The sequence below is a fragment of the Hyla sarda genome, chromosome 5, assembly GCF_029499605.1.
Source record: "Hyla sarda isolate aHylSar1 chromosome 5, aHylSar1.hap1, whole genome shotgun sequence".
NCBI classification, from domain to species: Eukaryota; Metazoa; Chordata; class Amphibia; order Anura; family Hylidae; genus Hyla; species Hyla sarda.
In genome coordinates, this window is record NC_079193.1 from 28176754 (window position 1) to 28184305 (window position 7552).

Consider the following 7552-nt stretch of genomic DNA (forward strand, 5'->3'; position numbering starts at 1 on the left):
ATTTTTAAAAGGTAAGGAGGAAAAAACGAAAGTGCAAAAACCGGATACCGCTTGGTCCTTAACCCCTTAAGGAACGGGCGTTTTTCGGTTTTTGCTCTTTCGTTTTTTCCTCCTTACCTTTAAAAAAATCATAACTCTTAAAATTTTGCACCTAAAAATCTGTATTATGGCTTATTTTTTGCGCCACTAATTCTACTTTGTAATGATATCAGTCATTAATCTACGGCGAAACGGGAAAAAGATCATTGTGCGACAAAATTGAAAAAATACTGCCATTTTGTAACTTTTGGGGGCTTCCGTTTCTACGTAGTACATTTTTCGGTAAAAATGATACCTTATTTTTATTCTCTAGGTCCATACGATTAAAATGATACCCTACTTATATAAGTTTGATTTTGTATTACTTCAGAAAAAAATCATAACTACATGCAGGAAAATGTATACGTTTAAAATTGTCATCTTCTGACCCCTATAACTTATTTATTTTTCCGTGTTCAGGGCGCTATGAGGGTTAATTTTTTGCACCGTGATCTGAAGTTTTTGTCGGTAGCATTTTTGCATTGATCGGACTTTTTGATCACTTTTTATTCATCTTTTCATGATATAAAAAGTGACCAAAAATACGCTATTTTGGACTTTGGAATTTTTTTGCGCATACGCCATTGACCGTGCGGTTTGATTAGCGGTATATTTTTTTTAAAACGGACATTTCCGCACGCGGCAATGCAACATATGTTTATTTTTGTTTTTATTTACACTGTGTTTTTTTATTATTGGAAATGCCGGGTGATTCAAACTTTTATTAGGGGAAGGGATAATTCAAAGGGTTAATGATTTTTTTTACACTTTTCTTTTGCAATATTATAGCCCCCGTAGGGGGCTATAACATTGCATTTACTGATCTTTAACAGTGTTCAATGCATCTCCATAGGGATGCATTAATCAGGGTTTTCGGCAATTGATTGCTCAAGCCTGGATCTCAGGCTTGAAGCATTCAATCAGCGATCGGACTGCAGGAAGGAAGGTAAGAGACCTTCCTCCTGTAGTACAGCTGTTCGGGATGCCGCGATTTAACCGCGGCGATCCCGAACAGCTCCCTGAGCTAGCTGGGCACTTTTACTTTCACCTTTAGCCGCGTGGCTCAGTTTTGGGCGCGCGGCTAAAGGGTTAATAGCGCGCAGCACCGCGATCAGTGCCGCGCGCTATTAGAGGCGGGTCCCGGCTTCACTATGACGCCGGGCCCGCCGTGATATGATGCGGGTTCACCGTGGGACCCCGCGTTATATCACGGGAGCGGGACCAAGGACGTACTCATACGTCTTTGGTCCTTAAGGGGTTAAGTGGTTAATATCTTCACCATCCCTGTGGACACAAACATCCACCAGGGATGGTGAGGATAATGATTTCAGCATATGTAACGCATTGTCAAGTATTATATATGCCAAAATATGCTGATTGGTTCCCTTTAACAATATATAAAGGTGAACTCCAGTGGAATTTTATTTTTATTTTTATTTTTCAAAATCAACTGATGCCAGAAAAGTAAAACAGATTTTTTAATTACTTCTAAATAAAAATATGAATCCTTCCAGTATTTATCAGCTGCTGTATACTCCACAGGAAGTTATTTCCAGTCTGACCACAGTGTAGTTCTTTCCAGTCTGACCACAGTGCTCTCTGCTGCCACCTCTGTCCATGTCAGGAACTGTCCAGAGCAGGAGAGGTTTTCTATGGGTTTAGACTTCTAATCTGGACAGTTCCTGACACGGACAGAGGTGTCAGCAGTGAGCTCTGTTGTCACCCTGGAAAGAACTACACAACTTCTTCTTGAGCATACAGCAGCTGATAAGTACTGGAAGGGTAATTTACAAATCTGTTTAAAGTTTTTTTTTATTTTTTATCAACTGGTGCCAGAAAGTTAAACAGATTTGTAAATTACTTACATAAAAAAATCTTAATCCTTCCTGTACTTATTAGCTGCTGAATACTACAGCAGGAATTATTTTCTTTTTGAAACACAGAGCTCTCTGCTGACATCATGAGCATAGTGCTCTCTGCTGACATCTCTGTCCATTTTAGGAACTGTCCAGAACAGCATATATTTGCTATGGGGATTTCCTTTTACTCCTTTTACAGTTCCTAAAATGGACAGAGATGTCAGCAGAGAGCACTATGCTCATGATGTCAGCAGAGAGCTCTGTGTTTCAAAAAGAAAATAATTCCTGCTGTAGTATTCAGCAGCTAATAAGTACAGGAAGGATTAAGATTTTTTAATATAAGTAATTTACAAATCTGTTTAACTTTCTGGCACCAGTTGATTTGAAAACATTTGTTTTCCACTTGTTTCCACCAGAGTTCCCCTTTAAAATAATGGATTGGGTTTCATGCATTCATCATTTTTCTTTTTTTTAACCCCGGCACAAATCTGGAGTGGGTGCAATGATCGTCTATACCAGTGGTCTTCAACCTGCGGACCTCCAGATGTTGCAAAACTACAACTCCCAGCATGCCCGGACAGCCGTTGGCTGTCCGGGCATGCTGGGAGTTGTAGTTTTGCAACATCTGGAGGTCCGCAGGTCGAAGACCACTGGTCTATATTATTGTATACTATGGAGCTAGAGAAACAAATAGTGATGATTTTGTAGAATTAAGATATTCAAAAAGTTGTATTTTTGGCATTAGGTAACTGGATCATTAATAAAAGATTGGATCCTGGTAATTACATAATTTTTCTTGACGTTTTTCTACTTTTCTGCTGTAAGTTCCATTGGTAAAGTACATAGTTTCATTAAAAAAACATGGACCTGTTTTTGCAATAATGAGAAAAATTAATGGGTGGAAGTTTGACCATTATAACACAGCTGGCTTTCCAATAATGTCTTTTGTTAAGGTTCGGTAATGCTCCTTTTTCCCCAAAATATTTTCAGTTACTTTGTATCTTAAAGTTCAATTTGCTTTACAAATCCTATGTAAAATGTACTTTAAAAATACTAACCCCTTAATAACCTGGCTATAAATTTTTGCATTTTAAAGGGGTATTCCAGGAAAAACTTTTTTTTTTTCATATCAACTGGCTCCAGAAAGTTAAACAGTTTTGTAAATTACTTCTATTAAAAAATCCCAATCTCTCCAGTACTTTTTAGGGTCTGTATACTACAGAGGAAATGGTTTACTTTTTGGAACACAGAGCTCTCTGCTGACATCATGACCACAGTGCTCTCTGCTGACACCTCTGTCGATTTTAGGAAATGTCCAGAGCAGCGTATGTTTGCTATGGGGATTTTCTCCTACTCTGGACAGTTCTTAAAATGGACAGAGGTGTCAGCAGAGAGCACTGTGGTCATGATGTCAGCAGAGAGCTCTGTGTTCCAAAAAGAAAACCATTTCCTCTGTAGTATTCAGCAGCTAATAAGGACTTTAAGGATTAAGATTTTTTAATAGAAGTCATTTACAAATCTGTTTAACTTTCTTGCACCAGTTGATTAAAAAAAAATAAAAAAATAAAAATAAAGGTTTTCCATGGGAGTAACCATTTAAACAGATTTGTAAATTACTTCTATTAAAAAATCTTAATCCTTTATCCTTTCAATAATTATCAGCTGCTGAAGTTGAGTTGTTTTCTGTCTGCCAACAGTGCTCTCTGCTGACATCTCTGCTTGTCTCAGGAACTGCACAGAGTAGAAGAGGTTTGCTCTTGGGATTTTCTTCTAAACTGGGCGGTTCCCGAGACACGTGTCATCAGAGAGCACTTAGACAGAGAAGAACAATTCAACTTCAGAAGCTCATAAGTACTCTCCACGGTTGAGCCAATCCAGCTTAAAGGGGTTATCCTAGTCCACAATGTGTTAAGAAAAAACAGACACTAATGACACTAATGTTATCCTATTGTGGCTTCTGTACATGTTTGACAATTGATGAAAAAAAAAATAATAATTTACATGTTCTTTTATTAGTAAGGGTCCTTTTCAATGACAATCTGCTGTATGAGCACCAATCTCATTGATCAGGATTGATTGTACAGGCAGCAAAATTGCATTACTTTTTCAATTTTGCCCTACAAATAAATATATATTTATAGGTGAGGAGTACAAATTTAAAGGGGTTATCCAGGAAAAAACTTTTTTTTATATATCAACTGGCTCCAGAAAGTTAAACAGATTTGTAAATTAGTGTAGAACAAAATCCCCATAGCAAACCTCTTCTAAACTGGGCGGTTCCCGAGACACATGTCATCAGAGAGCACTTAGACAGAAAAGAACAACTCAACTTCAGAAGCTCATAAGTACTGAAAGAATTAAGATTTTTTAATAGAAGTAATTTACAAATCTGTTTAACTTTCTGGAGCCAGTTGATATATATATAAAAATAAGTTTTTCCCTGGATAACCCCTTTAAATTTGTACTCCTCACCTATAAATATATATTTATTTGTGGGGCAAAATTGAAAAAGTAATGCAATTTTGCGGCCTGTACAATCTTTATCAATGGGATTGGTGCTCATACAGTACATGGTCATTGAAAAGGACCCTTACTATTAAAAGAACATGTAAATTATAATTTTTTTTTCATCAATTGTCAAACATGTACAGAAGCCACAATAGGATAACATTAGTGTCATTAGTGTCTGTTTTTTCTTAACAGATTGTGGACTACCTAGCTTCAGAGGCAAGGACTTCCCATAGAGAAGGCTACTATGGTCAAATACTGCCTGTGCCTTCCTGATACTTGAATACATGGTGCTCAAAATGTAAGATGATACATTTTGGGCGATCCAGTGATCACAGGGGCATCTTGCTAGAATTAGATCAGCTTGTCCCTGTATTCTCATGTAACCGGGGCTCATAGACAAAGTTATAAGGGAAGAAGGCAAATGATTAATAAATGTAATGTTACAGACTTGTCAAAAGTTTAGAGAGCTGTGGCCATTGGACAGCAGACAGTGGTGGACTGGTGGTAGTTGTAATAGCCAGTGAACAGCAGGCAATGGTGGACTGGTGGTATTTGTAGTAGTCAGCAGACAGCAGGCAGTGGTGGATTAGTGATAGTTATGGCCAGCAGGAAGTAGTGGACTAGTAATAGTTGTAGTAACAAGTGGACAGCAAGCAGTGGTGGACTAGTAATAGTTATAGTAGGCAGCAGCTAACTAATTATAATTGTAGAAGCCAGCAGATAGCAGGCATTGGTGGACTAGTGATGTAATGGCTGTAATAGCCAGCTGACAGCAGGTGGTGGTGTATTGTTGGTACTTGTAGCCAGTCGACAGCAGGGTTATCAGAGACATCAGGCACAGGAGTTTAAATTCCTCACTAGTCCATGCCTGAATCATTTCAACAAATATAGTTGTTTCCAAGTTGCTGACAGAATTGTCATGCTTGTGCAGGGATCTGATTCTTACCAATAACCCCTGTCCTTGCCTATTGTGTAGTCGCACGAAACAGTGACTCCACAAATAGAAGACGATCCCTACTCTGGAATAAGTGCAGGGTTGTTACAGGTCAAAACAACAAACTACAGCAAAACAGTTAGGTCAGGGGGAAAATTCAGAACATAATGGGTTAACATGCACACTATACAATACTAACAGAGAGACAAACAAACAGAAAGGTTGGTCAGCAAGCCGGATCGGAAAGTCAATAGGACAACAGAAGTACCAACATTAAAGGGTTAACCAATATCAGAGCCAAAGTCACAGAACCAGAAAACAGAACAAGCTCTTCCACAGGCAAAGACTGATATATACTGCAGACTTAAATACCAGAGCAGCAGGGTGTGGACGTGAGTGCAACACCTCATAGGTCAGAAAAACACAAGACAGGATAGGCCAGGGCGTTGCCACAGCAACCACAAGCTTTGCCAGACTCTAGAATGGTTTAGCCCTTCAGGCAAATGTAGGTTTAGTCATTACAACAATCTTGTTTGCTAAGGATGATGCCTGCCACACTGAGCACTCTCCATGAAGCTACTGGAGGGCGGACAAGACAGAACACCCATGGAAAACTCAGCAAGGTCTGGCCATAGGTCTAATCTGGTGACCCATAAGTTCATGGGGTCTGGGCTCATTCAGTCTGTAAGAAAAAGGGCACAACATAGCCATGCATCAACCTGGTTGTTCAGGTGGTGATTCATGTCATTGTGGAATAGTGGATGTAAAAACTTTATCATCATGTACTCCAACATGAAGATGCTGCTGGGGCTGCTCCTGCCTTTTGCGGAGGTAGTGCTGGCAGAGGAAGGCGAGTGTTGACTCATTGGGGAACGGAGAGTGAACCATCAGTAAGCAGGTATTTGCTGTTGAAAAGCCATGGCAAGCTGTCTGTGTAGCTTCTTCCTAATAAAATCCAATTTATCTTCCTTGTCGTAATGTGAAATTTTTTTCTCATTCTGGCTTCATACCAAGGGCCTAAGAGTGTGGCTTACCAGTACTCATCTCTTTCGTTCATACACACAAAACACCTGTCAGTGAGCAAGAAAGAAAGCATACAGCTCACTATCCTTGTCAGCTTTTCTGAGGACCGCCTCCATCCCATACTGCCGTTGTTGCTTTCCATGGTCGTTGTCTTCATCATCATCATCATCATCATCATCACTGTCACCTCGTGTAGGTTTCTCGTCCCATATTCCTTTGAAAAAATTAATCTATTAATCCTCCTCTCCAAGTCCTTCTCAAGAAGAACATCCAAACTGCTGATAACCATCTGCGTATATTCCTCAATTTCCGGCTTAATCTTTACCACAAGCATTTGCTCCAGAATAAATATGAGCAGCATAACGTCACTAATTCCACTGCCTCTTCAAAAGGCCTGAGCATACGACAAGTGTCTCTGATTAGCTGCAAATGCCTGAGCTGAAAGTCAAACTAGTTACAAAAGATGTCTGTCTGCTGCATTAGGTAATCTGCCAATGCCTAATGTTAAGTTTTACCAATTTGCAACATTGCAAATAAGGTGGTGTTAAGGAAGACCATTTTGGCACTGTAGGTCAAGGACATGATAGTGTGGCTTTTCTCACAAGGCTTAGTAGATATAATACAGCATGGTAATGCCTGCTTTTGCACTGACAAAAGGAGGAAGGTTCAACCAAGAATATAAAGGTAGAGTGGCACAATAGGCCCATTCAACTTTCACATTCAAATATGCTCTGTTTTTTTAAACCCAGAAAATATTGTGCCTACTGTACAATTGAACTGATATAATGCTTTGCTTTTGTTGTAGTGGGAAATGTTTCTATGACTGGACTCGCTAGTGCACTTATCCAGAATCACTGGACAACGTACTGCCGGCCAGCCCATAGCACAATGTTTTGCTTTGTGTTGCAGTGTAACTGACCTCTGTAGTGCCACAAGGAGTTTTCCGTGCTCAGCTGGTCTCTCAAAGATGGTGGCTGCAATGCAGTGCATAGGATTAACACCCACCCCTATGTTGTCTCCTGATTGGCCTGGGAGCTGTATGCAAGTTATGACTGGCTAACCTGCTGTTATTAGATTTTGCTGCTAGCTAGTTCCTTCTTCCTCATGCTATGCTGAAATGGTACCAAAACACCATGTCATCCTCATC